The sequence below is a fragment of the Nomascus leucogenys genome, chromosome 22a, assembly GCF_006542625.1.
Source record: "Nomascus leucogenys isolate Asia chromosome 22a, Asia_NLE_v1, whole genome shotgun sequence".
Taxonomy (NCBI): domain Eukaryota; kingdom Metazoa; phylum Chordata; class Mammalia; order Primates; family Hylobatidae; genus Nomascus; species Nomascus leucogenys.
In genome coordinates, this window is record NC_044402.1 from 1,837,508 (window position 1) to 1,854,768 (window position 17,261).

A 17,261-nucleotide genomic window follows, 5' to 3' on the forward strand; every position below is an offset into this window, starting at 1 on the left:
GGAATGGCCAATTTTCACTTCATCCTTGGCGACAGTGGATGGACGGCAGGTGGACCCGGGACAGGCACGGGCACGCAGTGTGCGGCACAGCCCCGTTGGCCTTTGCAGAGGTTTATGCTTGTGAAGGCGGGGACCTTTCCTGGGACAGACACAAGCAACAGGTAACGATTGTTGCCTCTGGAGAGAGAGTAGGGGTGGGATTCGGGAGAGGTTTCACTTCCATTTTACACCCCTCTGCATGGTTTTGACTTTTGTGGGGTTTTTAACCATCCTGTTTAGCATTTAATAAAGAGATAAGGAAGGGTTACAGAGCCTAAACTGTCCACCATAAAATGATCCAAGGCCCATGGCCCTAGGATCACACCTGGCATCAGACAGACCCTCATCCTCTCCAACAGTTGAGGGGGTGGAAAAACCCTTCTCCTCAAGGAGGCCTCGGGACACTCCCCACACTTTCCCAAGATCGACCAGCTCCCTGGGCTCCCTGCTCACCTATCCCTCCTGGAGGCCAGGACCATGTCTGGGGTGCAGGAGAGAGGGTGCCTCAGGAAGGCAGCCACAAGGGAGGCCGACCCCGGCTCAGGGCAGGGCCTTCTAGTCAAGCGAGGCCCCTCCTCCTCAGCACCAAGGGCAGGCTTCAGGCGGTCACTGCACCAGTTCTTCAGAGCGTGTCTGAGTGCTTGGGGGAGGGTGGCCGGCCGTGGAGTTTAGCAAACACCCACCTGCTCTCTGGACCAGGCTCTGTCTTACACACTTGGTAATATCCACTCATTTAATCTGCCCAACAGTGCTAGGCACGGGTATTGTATGATTGCCGTTTTACAGATGAGGAAATGAGGCCCAGCGTGGGGAGGTCAGTCTCCAGGTTTCACCCCAGGAGTCTGTGCTCCTAAGCCCTGTGTTTACAGCCTCGTTCCCGCTTCCCCCAGGGCTCAGCCTCAGGAGTGCAGCTGCAGAGCAAGGGACCCCAGCCCTGGCCTCGGAGCCAGGACGGAGCAGGAGCAAGGGTGGTCAGCTCTGAACTGAGCTCTGGGAGCCCAGCCAGGATCCCACGGAGAACCCTGTGCTAAGGGTTTGCTGAGGAGGGAGAGGCTGGGGATGCTCGCTGGTCACCAGCTGACGGCTCCGCAGACCTGACCCTGCGCCAGAGGAGCCCCAGGTCCAGCACAGAGGGACAGCCAGGACGCAGCTTCAGCACCTTGGCCAGCGCCAGGAGGGGGCTTCTGCAGGCGAGGGGAAGGGGAATGGAGGAGTGTCTCCTGGGGTGTCAAGCTCTCCATCACTCATTCTTTCTTTCTTTCTTTTTTTTGAGTCTTGCTCTGTCTCCCAGGTGGAGTGCAGTGGCACAATCTCAGCTCACTGCAACCTCCGCCTCCCGGGTTCTCGCCATTCTCCTGCCTCAGCCTCCTGAGTAGCTGGGACTACAGGCGCCCGCCACCACGCCCGGCTAATTTTTTGTATTTTTAGTAGAAACAGGGTTTCACCGTGTCAGCCAGGATGGTCTTGATCTCCTGACCTCGTGATCCGCCCGCCTCAGCCTCCCAAAGTGCTGGGATTACAGGCGTGAGCCACCGCGCCCGGCCTCGCTCATTCACTCTTTCAATTCAGTCATCCTGGAGTCGTCCTTGACTCCTGCTTGCTCACCGCCCCCGCGGTCCATCCATCAAGATCTCCTGTCCCCACCACCCTAATGGGATGTCAGCCCCTGGAGGGGGTTCTGCAATGCCATGCCTGCTTCAGCACAGCCGCCAGGTGAGCCTTTAAGAAGGCGGTGGGCTCTTTCCACTTCTCGGCCCTGGCTGACCCCTCTCCTTTGGCTCTGCACCCCCTTCGCATTCTGCTCCAGCCCCAAGGGCCTCCTCGCTGTTCCCAAACGTGCAGTCACCCCCATTTGAGCGTTTGCTCCACTGTTCCCACTGCCAGGGGGGCTCTTCCCCCAGACACCCACATGCCTGCCTTTCTCCGTGTCTTTTCTTTTTTGAAATAGGGTCTTGCTCTTCCGCCCAGGCTGGAGTGCAGTGGCGCAATCACAGCTCACTGCAGCCTCGACCTCCCAGGCTCAACCAAGCCTCCCACCTCAGCCTCCTGAGTAGCTGGGACCACAGGTATGCACCTTCACACTGAGATCACTTTTTGATTTTTTTGTAGAGGCCAGGTTTCACTATGTTGCCCAGGCTGGTCTCAAACTCCTGGGCTCAAGCAATCCTCCTGCCTCAGCCTCCCAAAGTGCTGGGGTTATAGGCATGAGCCACCAGGCCTTTTCTAAGCAAAGCGTTCCCTGCCCACCTTACCTAAAACGTCAGGCCCTTCCTGCATCCTGCAGCTTCACCCGTGTTTCCTCTCCCTCCTTAGCACTTACCGGGAGCTGACTTAGATGTTTCTTACTTGTCCAGTTTATTGTCCTTCATCCCCTTTAGAATATCATCTCCATGAGGGCAGGAAATGTTTGGTTGAGCACCTGGCACAGCATTGAAGCTCATTCACATTTGTTGAAGAAATAAAGGAATGCATGAACCCCAGGCTTGTTCTCTGTGCCGCCAGGTCCTGCTGCATTCTCCTCGCAGAGGGGCTCCTGTCCTTCCTATCCCAGCCTTGTCCCGGCCCTGCCATGCCCCCACCCTATATTCTGCTCTGGCCACCTCACTGGCCCCACCCTGGTTCCTCCCACCCCCCCACCACACTGCACCTCGAGGCTGCAGTGCCAGACCCCACCCTCAGGATGCCTTGCCCAGGCTCCCACAGCCCAGCCCTAAATCAGCCAGGTTGACCTCATGGGACCTGCAAGCCAGTGCGTGGCTCCCAGCTGCCCCAGCCTGAGGACTCTTCCTGGGCCCAGGTGGAAGCATTCCTGATGTACCTGCACCTTCTGTGTTTCTTGGGAGGAAATGTGTGTAGCACCAAGTGGCCTCCAAACCTTCCAGCCAGTGCCCTCCCTACCAGGGTGGAGAGCCCTGGCCTCCAGCCCAGCCTGCAAGGCCCGCAGCCTGGATCTCTTCCCGCCGTGCTTGGCTCCCCTCTCCCCTCCTACACAGGATCTGGCTGCCTGAACCTCCCTCCATGCCCACAATACCCAAGCCCTGGCAGGACTCCGGAGTCTCTACCTCCCTCAGCCACATCTGGAACGGGGACACTGTCACTTGTGGCCAGCAGATGGCACACTTTGGCCACAGTTTGTGGCCAGACAACGATTAAAGCACTCTCTTGGTCCAGTTCCCCTTTTATGCAGATAGGAAAACTGAGGCCCTGAGACAGTGAAGGGTGCACCAGGGCATGGAGTCTAGGGGTCACCTTCAAGGCCCACAAGGCCAGCCCTGTGGCCTCACCAGTGCCCCCACTCCACCTAACAGGCCTTGGTGCATCTAACCCCATACCCCTGACTTCCTTCTCCCCTCCTGTTCCTGCCTCTTCTCCCTCTACTCCTTGTAGGCTGGGCTCAGCCTCCAGCTTGAGGATAGGCAGTGACCGGGGAAGAAAGACACCTGGGTCAGGAGTCTTACCGAGTCCCCAGGCACTTTGGCTGAAGGTGCAATCTGCAAAATTTTGAGAAACCCCTTAGCACAGGTGCATTGCCTAGACAGCCCCGCCACCATGCCAGAAGTGGCCCCGCTGCTTCCTGAAGAGCCTGGGGGTGAACCTCATACAAAACCCCCAGCTTCCCTCAGCTCTGGATCCCCAGGGACCAGGGCTGGGCATGAAGGCAGCCTCATGAGTAGAGGCTCTGTGCGTGTGTGTGTGTGTGTGAATATGGCTTTACATGAGAGTGTAGAGCATTGATGCACCACACAGAGAGTGAGGTGCTGAATCAGTGAAGATGGGAATGCTGAGGGTGCCACTCCCTCAGACCCTGGGGTCCAGGCAACACCATTAACCACGTCAAAGACACCACACACTTCAGGAGCTGCCACCCGGGGCCAAACAGGATATGGCATCTCCACGACTAGTCCTGAGAATGGCCGTGGAATTTCCTCAGAGAAAGAAAATATTGACTTCCATGAACTTAAGTGCAGATGCAATTCAGAGGACAATTTAAAAAGCACTTGGAAAATAAAAATATAACAAATAAAATTCAAGAAAGAGGGTGAAAGATAAAATTAAGGAAACCTCCAAGAAAGTAAAGAAAAAAGAGTTGGAAAATAAGATGGGAGCATTTTTTGAATTACAGAATTAGAGAGGAAATTCAGTGTCTGAATCACAGGAGTTCCTGAGAAGGACAGAAAAAAATATGAGTGAAGGAATAATGCCAAAACATTTGCCCAGAACTAAAAGCTAGAAATCTTCAATGCCCAGCACAAGAAAGGGGGGAAGAAAAGGCCAACATCTTGAAATTTCAAAATAACACCAGGAAAAAACAGAAGATACTAAAAGCTTCTGGGGGTGAGAGGAGGAGGATGGATCAGGAGACCAGTTGACATCTGACTTCTCAATGGAAACAATGAAAACTAGAAGACGATGGATTTCAGTGTCCAAAACTGAGGGAAAATGATTCCCTGTCTAGAATTCTATACCCAGCTAAACTATTAATATCAGCTTAGCATAAAAGTAAAGACAAAAAGGTTTGCCTATGATTTTTCTCTTTCTTTAAGTTCTTGGATAATGGGCTCCCCCACAGCAAGGAACTAAACCAAGGAAAAAGAGGACGTGGAATCAAGGAGATGGGAGCTAACCCAAGAAAGTGGTGAATGGAGATCAAGGATGTCCACTGAACCGCAGTCCCAACAGGTCCATATTGGAGCAAGCATTAAGCACTCTCTACAGGTAGGGAGAAGGAAAAGACAGAAGGAATTAGATTACTTCATGTATTTTAACACATTTAGAAGAAATTTAAACTTCTATCAAAGAGCATGGGGCTGGGCATAGTGGCTTATGCCTCTAATCTCAGTACTTTGGAAGAATGAGGCAGGAGGGTCACTTGTGGTGACCAGGAGTTCAAGACCACCCTGGGCAACATAGTAACACCCTGACTCTACAGAAAGAAAGAGAAGGAAGGGGAGGAGAGGGGAGGGGAAGGGAGGGGAGGGAAGGGACTAAAATTAGTGAGGCATGGTGATGTGGGCCTGTAGTCTCAGCTACTCAGGAGGCTGAGGCCAGAGGATTGCTTGAGCCCAGGAGTTTGAGCTTGCAGTGAGCTAAAAATCACACAACTATACTCTAGCCTGGGTGACAGAGCAAGATCCCATCTCAAAAAAAAAAATCAAAGAGCATGGGAATTATTCATAATACAAAAAATAATTATGCCAGTTTTAAAATAAAACAATTTTTAAGTTTAAAGCTATATCGGAAAAGAACTGTGATCATAGTATGCTAAAAGTCTCAGTTGTGAATGATCTTTACATAGCTCACAATGCTAATGTTAACTCTGAATGCTGATTTAATCAAAAATTGTGACCAAGCTATAAGAAGGATAGGAGTAGGGTGGACAGAGAAAATGGTCAGAGTGATATAAAATCTTCAGCTTCCATAGTAGATCCCTAGAAAGGACATAAAACTGAAAAGTAAAAATTGCAGGAAAAGTGGGTTATTTGGAATACAGAAGTAAATAGGAGAAGCAGCTAAAAGTGGTCACTGCCAAGAAGTGGAACTTGGGGTAGGAATAGGTGGGGCAGGAGGCTTCTGTTTTCCTTCCAACACTGACGATCATTTGACTTCTTAAATTATATACTGTTTAAATTTCATTTTAAAGTAATTATTTGTTTAATTTAAATATGTAGATATATACTTCTGAGTAACTCCTAGGAGAGATTCCAATGGGAATTGTAAAGAAAGCGAGTGAGTGAATACGACATATCACCATGTGTGGTCTGAGACCAAAGCGGTTCTCAAAGGAAAATTAAATCCTTACATGTGACTATTAGGAGGCAAGAAGGAGTATTAATAAAGGCTAAATAACACTTTGGGAGGCCGAGGTGGGTGGATCACCTGAGGTCAGGAGTTCAAGACCAGCCTGGCCAATATAGTGAAACCCTGTCTCTACTAAAAATACAAAAATTAGCTGGGAGTGGTGGCGCCCACCTGTAATCCCAGCTACTCGAGAGTCTGAGCCAGGAGACTTGCTTGAACCTGGGAGGCAGAGTTTGCAGTGAGCCGAGATCGTGCCACTGCACTCCAGCCTGGGTGACAGAGTGAGACTCCGTCTCAAAAAAAAAAAAAAAAAAAAAAAAAAAGTTAATAAATAAAAAGACTAAATAAGCCAGACTGCAAAATGTGCTACTCTGTGCTGCCTTAGCTATGGAGCATCGCTTAGCCTGTGTATTGGCGTGTCCTTCCAATAAACTATTCAGTCGGGAGGGTGATTTGGGCAAAATTTTAACGAACTGAAGGAAGGCTGGCAGGGAGTGAGGTGGGGGAGGGGAACACCTGGAGAGTTCCCTCAGAAGGGACTGAGTTGGGCCGGGCGCAGTGGCTCACGCCTGTAATACCAGCACTTTGGGAGGCCGAGGCAGGCGGATCACAAGGTCGGGAGATCGAGACCATCCTGGCTAACATGGTGAAACCCTGTCTCTACTAAAAATACAAAAAAAATTAGCCTGGCGTGGTGGCAAACACCTGTAGTCCCAGCTACTCTAGAGGCTGAGGCAGGAGAATGGCGTGAACCCAGGAGGCAGAGCTTGCAGTGAGCCGAGATTGTGCCACTGCACTCCAGCCTGGGCCACAGAGTGAGACGCCGTCTCAACAAAAAAAAAAAAAAAAAAAGGGACTGAGTTGGCTGTATTACTTAGACATCATCAAGTGGACACTTCTAAAGATAGCCTCTCCTGCGTGGTACTTCTGCTGACCCCAAGCCTTCAGGGAAGTTGTGTGAGTATATGAAATGGTACATAGATATACAACTTGCTTATGATGGGTGAGCACATGTCCTATCTCTGAGCCAGTCGGTACATCTGAGCCCCCAGGAGAATGCGGCAGGTGGTGTGAGGAGTCTGGCAGAGCTCTGGCTCCAAATGAAGGCCTAACAGAGGGCGTGGCAGAGGCCACCAGGGCGTACCTGCAACAACATTGGCAGGCCCTGGAGACAGCCACAAATGTCTCAGGAAAAGGAATGTGGTTAAAAAAAAATGTCAACAGTCCACAGGTAGGAGTATGAGCCAGTGTTCTTGGGGTAATAAGGAGATGGGTAAGGACTTTCACTCTGAGCCAAGATAAAGTAACAGAGACCAGATTTATACTCCCACCAGAAATAAACATTGCACAAAGCATATGAAACACCAGTTTACAGACATTGTCTATCAGGCAGGACGGGAGAGTGATCCCTGAGAGCAGGAAAACAAAGGTGAGCCCTGACCGCCCCAGCCTGGAGAGAGGACAGGCCTCAGCATGAGAAGGGAGGACCCAGGAGGGGCCCACAGGTGCCCCTAAACAGAGGAGACACAGTTGAGAGTCTGGAAAGACCAAGGTGGCTAGAGAATGCAGAATAGGGTCTGCACAAAAACTTAGCTCTGGAGATCTGCAGAGAGTGCCCCTTGAATCCTCAGCTGAGTATGGATCAACTCATGCGGGTCCATAAATCACCCATGGCTTTGGATAAAACCACCTAAAAGGAGGTGAGGGAGAGCTGCCCACATTCCAAACCATGCTGGGAGCTAAAGCAGATGTTTGTGTACCTATGTTCATAGCAGCACTATTCACAGCAGCCAACAGATGGAAGCAACCCAAGTGTCTGCCAGTAGATGAATGGATAAACAAAATGTGGTATAGCCACACAATGGAATATTACTCAGCCTTAAAAAGGAAGAAAATTCTGACACATAGCACCACACGGATGAACCTTGAAGTTGCTATGCTAAGTGAAATAAACCAGTCACAAAAGGACACGTACCACAGGATTCCATTTAGGTGAGGTCCCTAGAGTCATCAAATCCATAGAGACGGAAAGGAGAATGATGGTCGCCAGGGGCCGGGGAAGGGGAAATGAGGAGTTATTGTTTGCGAGGTAGAGAGTTTCAGTTTGGGAAGAGGAGAAGTTACAGAGCTAGCTGGTAGCAGGTGGTTGCACAACCATGTGAGTGTACTTAATGCCATGAACTGTACGCTTAAAAATGGATAAAATGGTCAATTTTACATTATGTATTTCCTCAAAATTTTTTAAATTAAAAAAAAAATGTAACCCATGGTGGGAATAGTTTCTGTTCCCACCAACCAGAAGGAAAAAGTCTTATCATTTAGAAGACATGGGGTAGATGACTCAGAAAGGTCGCCTCATTGTTGGGGAAAACTTAGTCCCATAATAAAGGCTGAACTGGTCCCACTTAACAGAGCTAAAGGCAAGCCTCAAAAGGATCAAGCTATTTGCAAGTAATTTAACCATGTCCCCAAACAAAGCTCACAAATATTTATAGGAAATGAAATTATCCAGCACCCAACAATGTAAAATTCACAATGTTTAACAACCAGCAAAAATTACCAGGCATGCAAAGAAACAGAAAAATACATGATGAGAAGAAAAAAACCTATCTGTAGAACCCAAAAATGAAGCAGATGATGTAATTAATAGACAAGAACATTAAATCTGTTTTTATATTTCAATATGTTCAAGAGGATATGGAAACATTGAGAAGATATAAAACAGACCTAATTAAACTTCCACAGATGGAGAATATAATGTCCAGGATGAAAATTACACTGGATAGAATTAATAGCAAATTAGACACTGCAGAAGTAGTAGTTATTTGGATAGCAACAGGAACTATGCAAAATGAAACAAGAAAACCCAAAAAAACTATTTTTAAAAATGAACAGAGCTACAGTGATCTTTGGGACAACTTTAAGTGGCCTGATATCTATGTAATGAAAATGCCAGAAAAGCGACAGGGATTTGTACACAATATTTAAAGAAATAATGGCTGAAAACTTTCAGAATTTGGTGAAAACCATAAACTCACACATCCAAGAATCTCAATGAACCTCAAGCACAAGAAACATGAAGAAAACATCAAGGCACATAATCAGATTTCTGAAAACAAGTGATAAAGAGAAAATCTTAACTACATGGTAGAGGGGAGGCATATTAAATGCAAATGAACAAAGATAAAAATGACAGCATTGTTCTCATCAGAAATAATGCAAGCCAGAAGACACTGGAACAACTTAAATGCAGTGAAAGAAAAAAACACTTTCAATCTAGAATTCCATAGCCAATGAAAACATGTTTCAAAACCACATGCAAAATTAAGACTTTTTCAGATGTTGAAAAGGTGAATAATTTATCAATAGCAGATCTGCACTACCAGAAATGTTAAAGAAGTCTTACAGGCATAAAGCAAATTATACCAAATGGAAATCTGGATCAACACAAAGGAGCACCAGAAATGGTAAATATGCTGGCAAAAATAAAATATTTTGGCCAGGCATGGTGGTGCACACCTGTAATCCCAGCACTTTGGGAGGCCGAGGCGGGTGGATCACCTGAGGTCAGGAGTTCAAGACCAGCCTGGCCAACACAGCAAAACCCCGTCACTACTAAAAATACAAGAATTAGCTGGGCATGGTGGTGCGCACCTGTAGTCTCAGCTACTTAGGAAGCTGAGGCAGGAGAATCGCTTGAACCCAGGAGGTGGAGGTTTCAGTGAGCCAAGATCACGACACTGTACTCCTGCCTGCGTGAAAGTGTGAGACTTCGTCTCAAAAAATAAAAAAATGAAATAAAATCTTTTTTCTCTCATTTTTACATCTCTTTAAGAGATAACTGACTAAAGAAAAAACTCACTATATTGTAGGGCTTAGAACATATATAGAAATAAAATGAATAATAACAATAGCACAAAGCCTGGGAGGGAGAAATGGAAGTGTACTGTTATGTATTTATCAGGCTGCAAGATTCTAATACTATACATAATTTTTTACACTGTACATAAATTAATATTATTTTAAAATGGAATGTGATAAGTTAAAGATGTATATGTAAGTCCTAAAGCAAACAATGAAAAAACATATCAAAGAGTTGTAGCTAATAAGACAACAAAGAGTATAAATTTGAATCATAAAATAGTCCATCAATCCAAAAGAAGGCAAAAAAATAAATAAATGGAGAACAAAAAATGAATAGGACAGAAAGAAAACAAAGAGCAAGATGATAGATCAAAATTCAAATGTGTCAATAATCACAGTAAATGTAAATGGTCTAAATATCTCAATTAAAAGGCAGAGATTTGTCTGACCAAATAAAAAAATAAGATCCAACTATGTGCTACCTACAAAAAAAAAAAAAGCTTAAATGTAAAAAGAGAAATAGGTTAAATGTAAAAGGATACAAAAAGAAACACACTAACACTAATCAAAAGAAAGCTGGAATGCCTATGTTAATAACAAAAAGACATATTAAATGCAAATGAACAAAGATAAGAATGACAGCATTGTTCTCATCAGAAATAATGCAAGCCAGAAGACACTGGAACAACTTTAATGTAGTGAAAGAAAAGAAATTTCAGAGCAAAGAATATAATCAAGGATAAAGAAAGCAATTTCAGGCCAGGCGTGGTGGCTCACACCTGTAATTCCAGTACTTTGGGAGGCCAAGGTGGGTGGATCACGAGGTGAGGAGATCGAGACCATCCTGGCTAACATGGTGAAACCCCATCTCTACTAAAAATACAAAAAAGTTAGCCAGGCGTGGTGGCGGGCGCCTATAGTCCCAGCTACTCGGGAGGCTGAGGCAGGAAAATGGCGTGAACCCGGGAGGCGGAGCTTGCAGTGAGCTGAGATCGCACCACTGCACTCCAGCCTGGGTGACAGAGCGAGACTCCGCCTCAGAAAAAAAAAGAAAAAAAAAAGAAAGCAATTTCATAATGGTAAAAGGCTTATTTCAAGAAGAGGACATAGGAATTATAAATGTTTATTCACCATATAACAGAGGTCCAGAAATACATGAAGCAAAAATGAATAGAACTGAAAGGAGAAATGGGCAAATCCATAGTTATAGTTGGAGACTTTAACACTCCTCTCTCAGTAATAAAACAGCTGGACAGAAAATCATAAGGATACAGCGGGCTTGAACAACACTATCAACCAACTGAACCTAGTTGACATTTATAGAACAGTGCCCCCAATGACAGCAAAATACACATTATTTTTCAGTACATACAGAACATTTACCAAAATAAAACATAGGCCATAAAACAAGTCCAATAAACTTAACAGGACTCAAGTAATACAGAGTGTGGTTTCTCACTATGATGGAATTAAATTAGAAATCAATATCAGAAACAGACTGTGAAAATTCCCAAATATTTTGAAACTAAAAATTATACACTCCCAGGCCGGGTGTGGCAGCTCATGCCTATAATCCCAGCACTTTGGGAGGCCAAGGCTGGTGTATCACCTGAGCCCAGGAGTTTGAGACCAGCCTGGGCAACATGACAAAACCCCATGTCTACAAAAACTGCAAAAATTAGCCAGGCATGGTGGCACACACGTGTAGTCCCAGCTACTTCAGGGGCTGAGGTGGAAGGATTGCTTGAGCCTGGCAGGTAGAAGTTGTGGTGAGTGGAGATCGCGCCACTGCACTCCAATCTGGGAAACAGACTCAGACTCATTAAAAAAAAAAAAAAAAAAGAAAAGAAAAGAAATGAAATGAAAGAAAGAGAGAGACAGAGAGAGAAGGAAAAGGGAGGGGAGGGGAGGGGGGAGGGGAGGGGAGGGCAGGGCAGGGAAGGAAAGGGAAGGGGAGGGAATTCTAAATAATCCAAATGTCAAAGAAAAATTCAAAACAGGAATTAGCAAGTATTTTAAAGTGAATGAACCTGAAAGCACAATATATCTAAATTTGTGTAATGGAGCTAAAGCAGTGCTTAGAGGGAAATTATAGCAGTAAAATGACTATTTAGAAAAGATGAAAGGTCATATATCAGTGACCTCAGCTTCTACCTTAAGAAAAAGAAGTTGAAGAGATGGTCAAATGATTCAAAATTTCAGTTAGGAGGAATAGGTTCTAGAGATCTATTGTATAACATGGTAACTAAATAACAATGTATTGTACTTTTGAAAATTGCTAAGAAAGTGTTCTCTCCACAAAAAGAGATAAGTATGTAAAGTAATGCATATATTGATTAGCTTGATTTAGGCATTCCCTAATGTATATGTATACCAAAACAACATGTTGTACATGATAAATATATACAATTTTTATGTGTCAAATAAATAAAACATTTAAAAAAGAAACTAGAAAAAGAGAGCAAATAAAAGTCAAAGTCAGGAGAAGAAAGGAAATAATAAAGATCAGAGTGGAAATCATTGAGATAGAAAACAGGAAAACAATAGAGAAAATCAATAAAACCAAAAGCTGGTTCTTTCCCAAAATTGATAAAAATTATAAACCTCTATCCAGATGGATCAAGAAAAAAAGAGAAAACATGTAATTAATATTAAGAATGAGAAATGGTTCATCACCACAGAGTCTACAGATATTAAAAGATAATAATGGAATAGTATGCATAAATTTATACCAATAAATTCAACAATTTAGATTAAATAAATCCTGGAAAAGACACAAACTACTAAAACTCACTCAAGAAGAAATAGATATCCTGAATGGTCCTATATCTAGGAAATATGTTGAATTTGGAGTTCTTTCCAACAAAGAAAACTCCGGGGGTGGGAGGAGTTGGGGAAGTAAAGAGGGATCACCAAGGGCTGGATGAACCCTGCAGGTAGCTGTGTTTGGTCAACTGTTTATCATTTTGACTGTGGTCATGGTTTCACAGATGTGCACATGTATGTCAAGAGTCATCAAATTGTACACTGTAAACCTGTGCACTTTACTGTATGTCAGTGGCATTTCAATAAACCAAGAAAAGTAGTGGCATCCCCGACAAAGACTGGAAGGCTCAAGGCAACTCTGCTTCTATGTGTGCCCTCCCAGCACAACTTTGCTCCCCGGGCAGCCTCAGAACCACAGAAAGATACTCAGAAAGCCAGTCACAGTGACCCCACAGCTCTGTGACAGATGTGCTGTCCCGTGGGGCTTATCTAGTCACCTAGGAAGGAGCCATCATCTGTCCTCTCTCCGATGATTCTCAACTGCAAATACATTGCCATGGCTTGAGTGCTTGTGACCCCTCCAAAATTCATGTTGAAACTTAATCCCCAGTGCAACAGAATTAAGAGCTGACGCCTTCAGCAGCTGACGAGGCCATGAGTGCTCCACCCTCATGGTAGGATTTGTGCCTTATAAAAGGGCATGAGGGGGCGAGTTTGCCCTTCCCGTCCTTTCTACTGTTCATCCCTTCTGTCGTGTGAGAACATGGTGTCCCTCCCTTCCAGGGCACCCACACAAGGCACCAACTTGGAAGCAGAGACTGAGACCTCACAAGATATTGAACATGCCAGCACCTTGATCTTGGACTTCCAGCCTCCAGATCTGTAAGAAATAAATTTCTCATGATTCTTTATAAATTATCCATCTCAGAAGTTTTGTTACAGCAGCACAAACGGCCTGAGACCCGCATATACAATCAGATTCCATGAGCCTCGAGTGGGCACCCCCAGACCCTGGTCTGGCAGGTTACCTGTGCAGCGAGGGCTATGGACTCCTCTGGGGAAGGACAGAGAGGCTAAGATGCAAATTCTACTCTAGGCTCCTACTCCCAGGGGAGTAGAGGCCAGGCACTACCCATAGCCGCAGTTTCAGGGCCTGTCACCCCTTCCCCCAGCCTGTCTCTCTTCCTGAGGTCTCTCGCCTAAGACAGCTGCTCTCAGCCTTGGGCATTTATCAGGCTCGCCTGGGAACTTGGTGAAGACCCAGATCCCTGTCCTACTCGCTGAGCCTGGGCCTCTGCGGTGAGTCAGAACCCCTGCCTTCACATACTGGTTTAGCTACTTTAACAGAGACCAAAATAACACTGGCTTTAAAAGGCAGAAAGTTCCTTTCTCTTGTGGAAAAGACAAGCTGTTCAGCTGTCCAAGTGGGTAGGGCAGCATGTGCATGACCTGGTCCCACGTAGGGTGCTCAGCAGTCCCAGTCTGCCCCAGACTCAGAAGATTCCAAGAACGTTTCAGTGCCAAATCTGGAAACACACAGGCACACCTGGACAGGTGGGTCGGCCTCGTGCAGGGATGCTTTGCCCTGCCCCAGCGTGGCCCTCCAGCGGCACAGCTGGCACGTCTCAGCACCACAGTGCCCCAGTTCCACCCAGAAGTTGCATCTGCCTCTGTTCACACTCCCCTGTGCAGAATGGTGGCATGTGTCTCCACCAGCAGCCCAGGAGCCCCACGTGCCCAGCTTCCCTTCAGGAATTCCATGGCTGAAGGAATGGAGCCATCCTCCACCTGCGTCAGGGGCAGAGGCTGGAGAGGCCGGAGCGGAGGGGCTGGGGTGCTGGGAAGCACAGGTCTAGTCTCAGCAAAGTAGGGGCCGGTCCTCCTGGTGTCCCCAGGGACCAAGCAGGGGCCTGTTGTAAGACCACACCTCATTGCCACCCGAGGCCTTCCATTGGTCCTCCAAGGCCCTGGCTGAAATTCGGCCTCTCCAAGGGTCTCCCACTGGCCCTCCCACCACATCAGCTCCAGTGACAGCTTTAGCTCTGCCCAGCTGAGCACTCAGGAAGTTTGCTGCCTCATCTCAGAGGAACCTCCAGCGAGCTCCACGTCATCCTACAGAAGGAAGAAACAGGTCCTCCGAAGGGATAAGGGACTTGCCAAGGCCACTTGCTTGTAGGCATAGAGCTGGGGTTTGAATGCACGACAGACTCTCGGTCCCCTGTGCCAGGGGCAAGGAGGGTGGAGGAAGGTGCCTGTCTCTTCAATCCCTCAGCCCTCCCACCTTGCCCATTCTCCTGGCCAGGTCCCCAGGGCCAGCCTACAGGCTCCAGCAGGAATGAGTGGGAGCTAGCCAAGGGACCAGTGTTGTGGTGAGTGCGGGGAGTGGGAGCAGACTGGAGCCCCTGAAAGTGGGGCCCCTGGGAGCCAAGCCCTTTCCCCAGCCTGGCTCCTTGAGGCAGTGCAGCTCAAACCAGAGGGAGGGGGTCTGGCCCAGTGGCCCAGGGGAGGTCACTGCAATGAGAAAGCTGGTGGCAGAGTCTGGGGGCTTCCCTGGAGACCAAAGTGCCAGACACAGAGTTGGGGGAGGGTCGTGGGTAAGGACCAGGCCACTGCCCCTCCACAACCATCCTCATCTCTGCTTCTCTGAGGTTAGAAGGAAAAGGGTGTTTGCTTTCGAGGGAGAAACCACGCTGAGGCCTGGGGGGAAAGGACAAGCACCCCAGGGACACAGCGATGCGTTGGAACATGTTTATTGTTATCAGTCTAAATTGTACAGATGCACACCGGACAGAATGCCTCCAGGCCACAGAACAGGGACACAGCCGCCATCCCCCACCTGAGCCTCAGCCCCTCTCACAGGGCTGCTGAGGGTTGAGGGCCCGTGCAGAGGGCATGGGGGAACGTGCCTGTGATATGAAATGGCTACAAGGGGCTGCGGTGGTCAGCAGGCAGCAGCTGGGGAAGACACTCCAGCCCCTCCAATGCCACAGACCCACTGGGCGCTCCCACGGCCCCCAGCTCTGAAGCCAGAGCCTGAGAGATGGCCACAGTGGCATTTGCTGAGCAACAGATGAGGTGCTGGCCAGTGGTGGATGCTCTCCCGGGAACTCCACTCCCCCCACCTGGGTGGCCAGGGGACCCTGCTGTCCTGCAGCTGGCCCTCTTCTGAACAGCCCTCCACAGTCACCTCCTGTCTCCTCACATCAACCCCCTACGTGTGCAGGTCGGGCTCAGAGAGGGCAGCTGACTGGCCCAAGGCCACCCTAGCAGGCCTCAAACCCAGGCCTGTCTGACCCATCTCTCAGGACTCCCCGCAGCTCTCTAAACACTGGGTGAGGAGGTGGGGACTGGAGGGGGACCCTCCAACCCAGAAGGCACAGCAGGCCAGGCAGCACCAGGCAGAAGACCCCGGTCCCTGGCTGGAGGTGGGGACAGATTCGACCCTTTGCTGAGTCCCTCCCAGGGCTGCCTGGGGCTTCACACGCAGATTGACGCCCACACCTCTCCTGTGGGCGCTACCACGAGGTTCCAAGGAGGCTCTGGCGAAGGCACCTGTCATCATGGGCACCGCTTCTCCTCTACCTGGGTGTGGTCTCCAAACTTCCTCCCCACCCCCAGTTTCTGTGCCTCGAGGTCCTTCATGAGTTTAGCGCGCACTTGTGGGAGCCGCGCAGCGCTCCCTAAGGCCTCAGTGAGTGGAGAAGCTCCAGGGAGCCGGCAGCGGGAACCATCGATCCGCCGGCCGGCAGGGTGCGGCTGCCGGCAGCCTGGTCGGCAGTTCCCAGGAAGTCCAGGGCAAGGAGCGCTCCTCAACCCTACGGGCCCACCGCCAGTTCCTCGCTGGGAATTCCACGGAGTTTCGAGGTGCGGGCCCTCGGGGCGCAGGAGGGCGGCGGCGGCGTCTCCAGGCCGGCAGCGCGCCAGGAGCGTGGGCGACCCAGCGTGCCCCCACCCGGCCGTTCCCAGAGCACAGCCCGGCCACGCCCGGCCACCTCCCGGCAGCACTCGGCTCTCCGGCCCAGGGTCTTCCCTGGCAGCAGGTGGAGCAAGCCAGGCCCTGGGGACTGCGGGGCGCGGCGCCCGGGGCGGCCGACCTGGAGCTCAGAGCGGGTCCGTGGGCTCCTCTGGATTGGTCGCCGGCGCGCCCCCGACTGTGACTCTGACTCCAGGCCGCGCGTGGGACGCTCCGTCGCTGTTGCCGTGCCCGCCGGGTCTAGTGGTCCTAAACATTTCACAATTGCGCTACAGAACTGTTGAACTGTTAAGAACCACTGGACCCAGCGCGCGAGTCCCCAACACCGTCGGTTCGCCGAGCTGTGGAGAGAGGAGCCCCCGACGCCCTTGGGGCAGCCCGCGTCACCTGCGGATCCCGGGGACCGGCCCCTGCGCCCAGATCCCCGCTGGTCGTGCACCCCCTGCCCTGCTGCAGCCACCCGGCCCCGACGCCGTACCACCGGACGCCTTAGACGCCCTCGCCTGGCGCTGGGGGATCCCAGCCGCCAAGACCAGCCCCGCCGCGTCCTCGCTGGCCCCGGCTTCCCCTCGTCCCGCGGGCCCCGCGTGGCAGGGCGGCTGAGCTCCGAGCGGCAGCGGCCAGCTCGGCGGCGCCTTTTATGCGGCGCAGCCGCCCTTCCCGGCGCCGGAATGTGCCCGCGCCGCGCTGGCCCGACCGGTTTTTCCGGGCGGGGCGGCTCCCGGGCCCATAGGTCCCGCGACTGATCCTCCACGGCCCGGGGACCTGCTCCGCGCGCCCGCGCGGGGGTGGCCCTGACTCAGCGGCCGCCCCGCCCCAC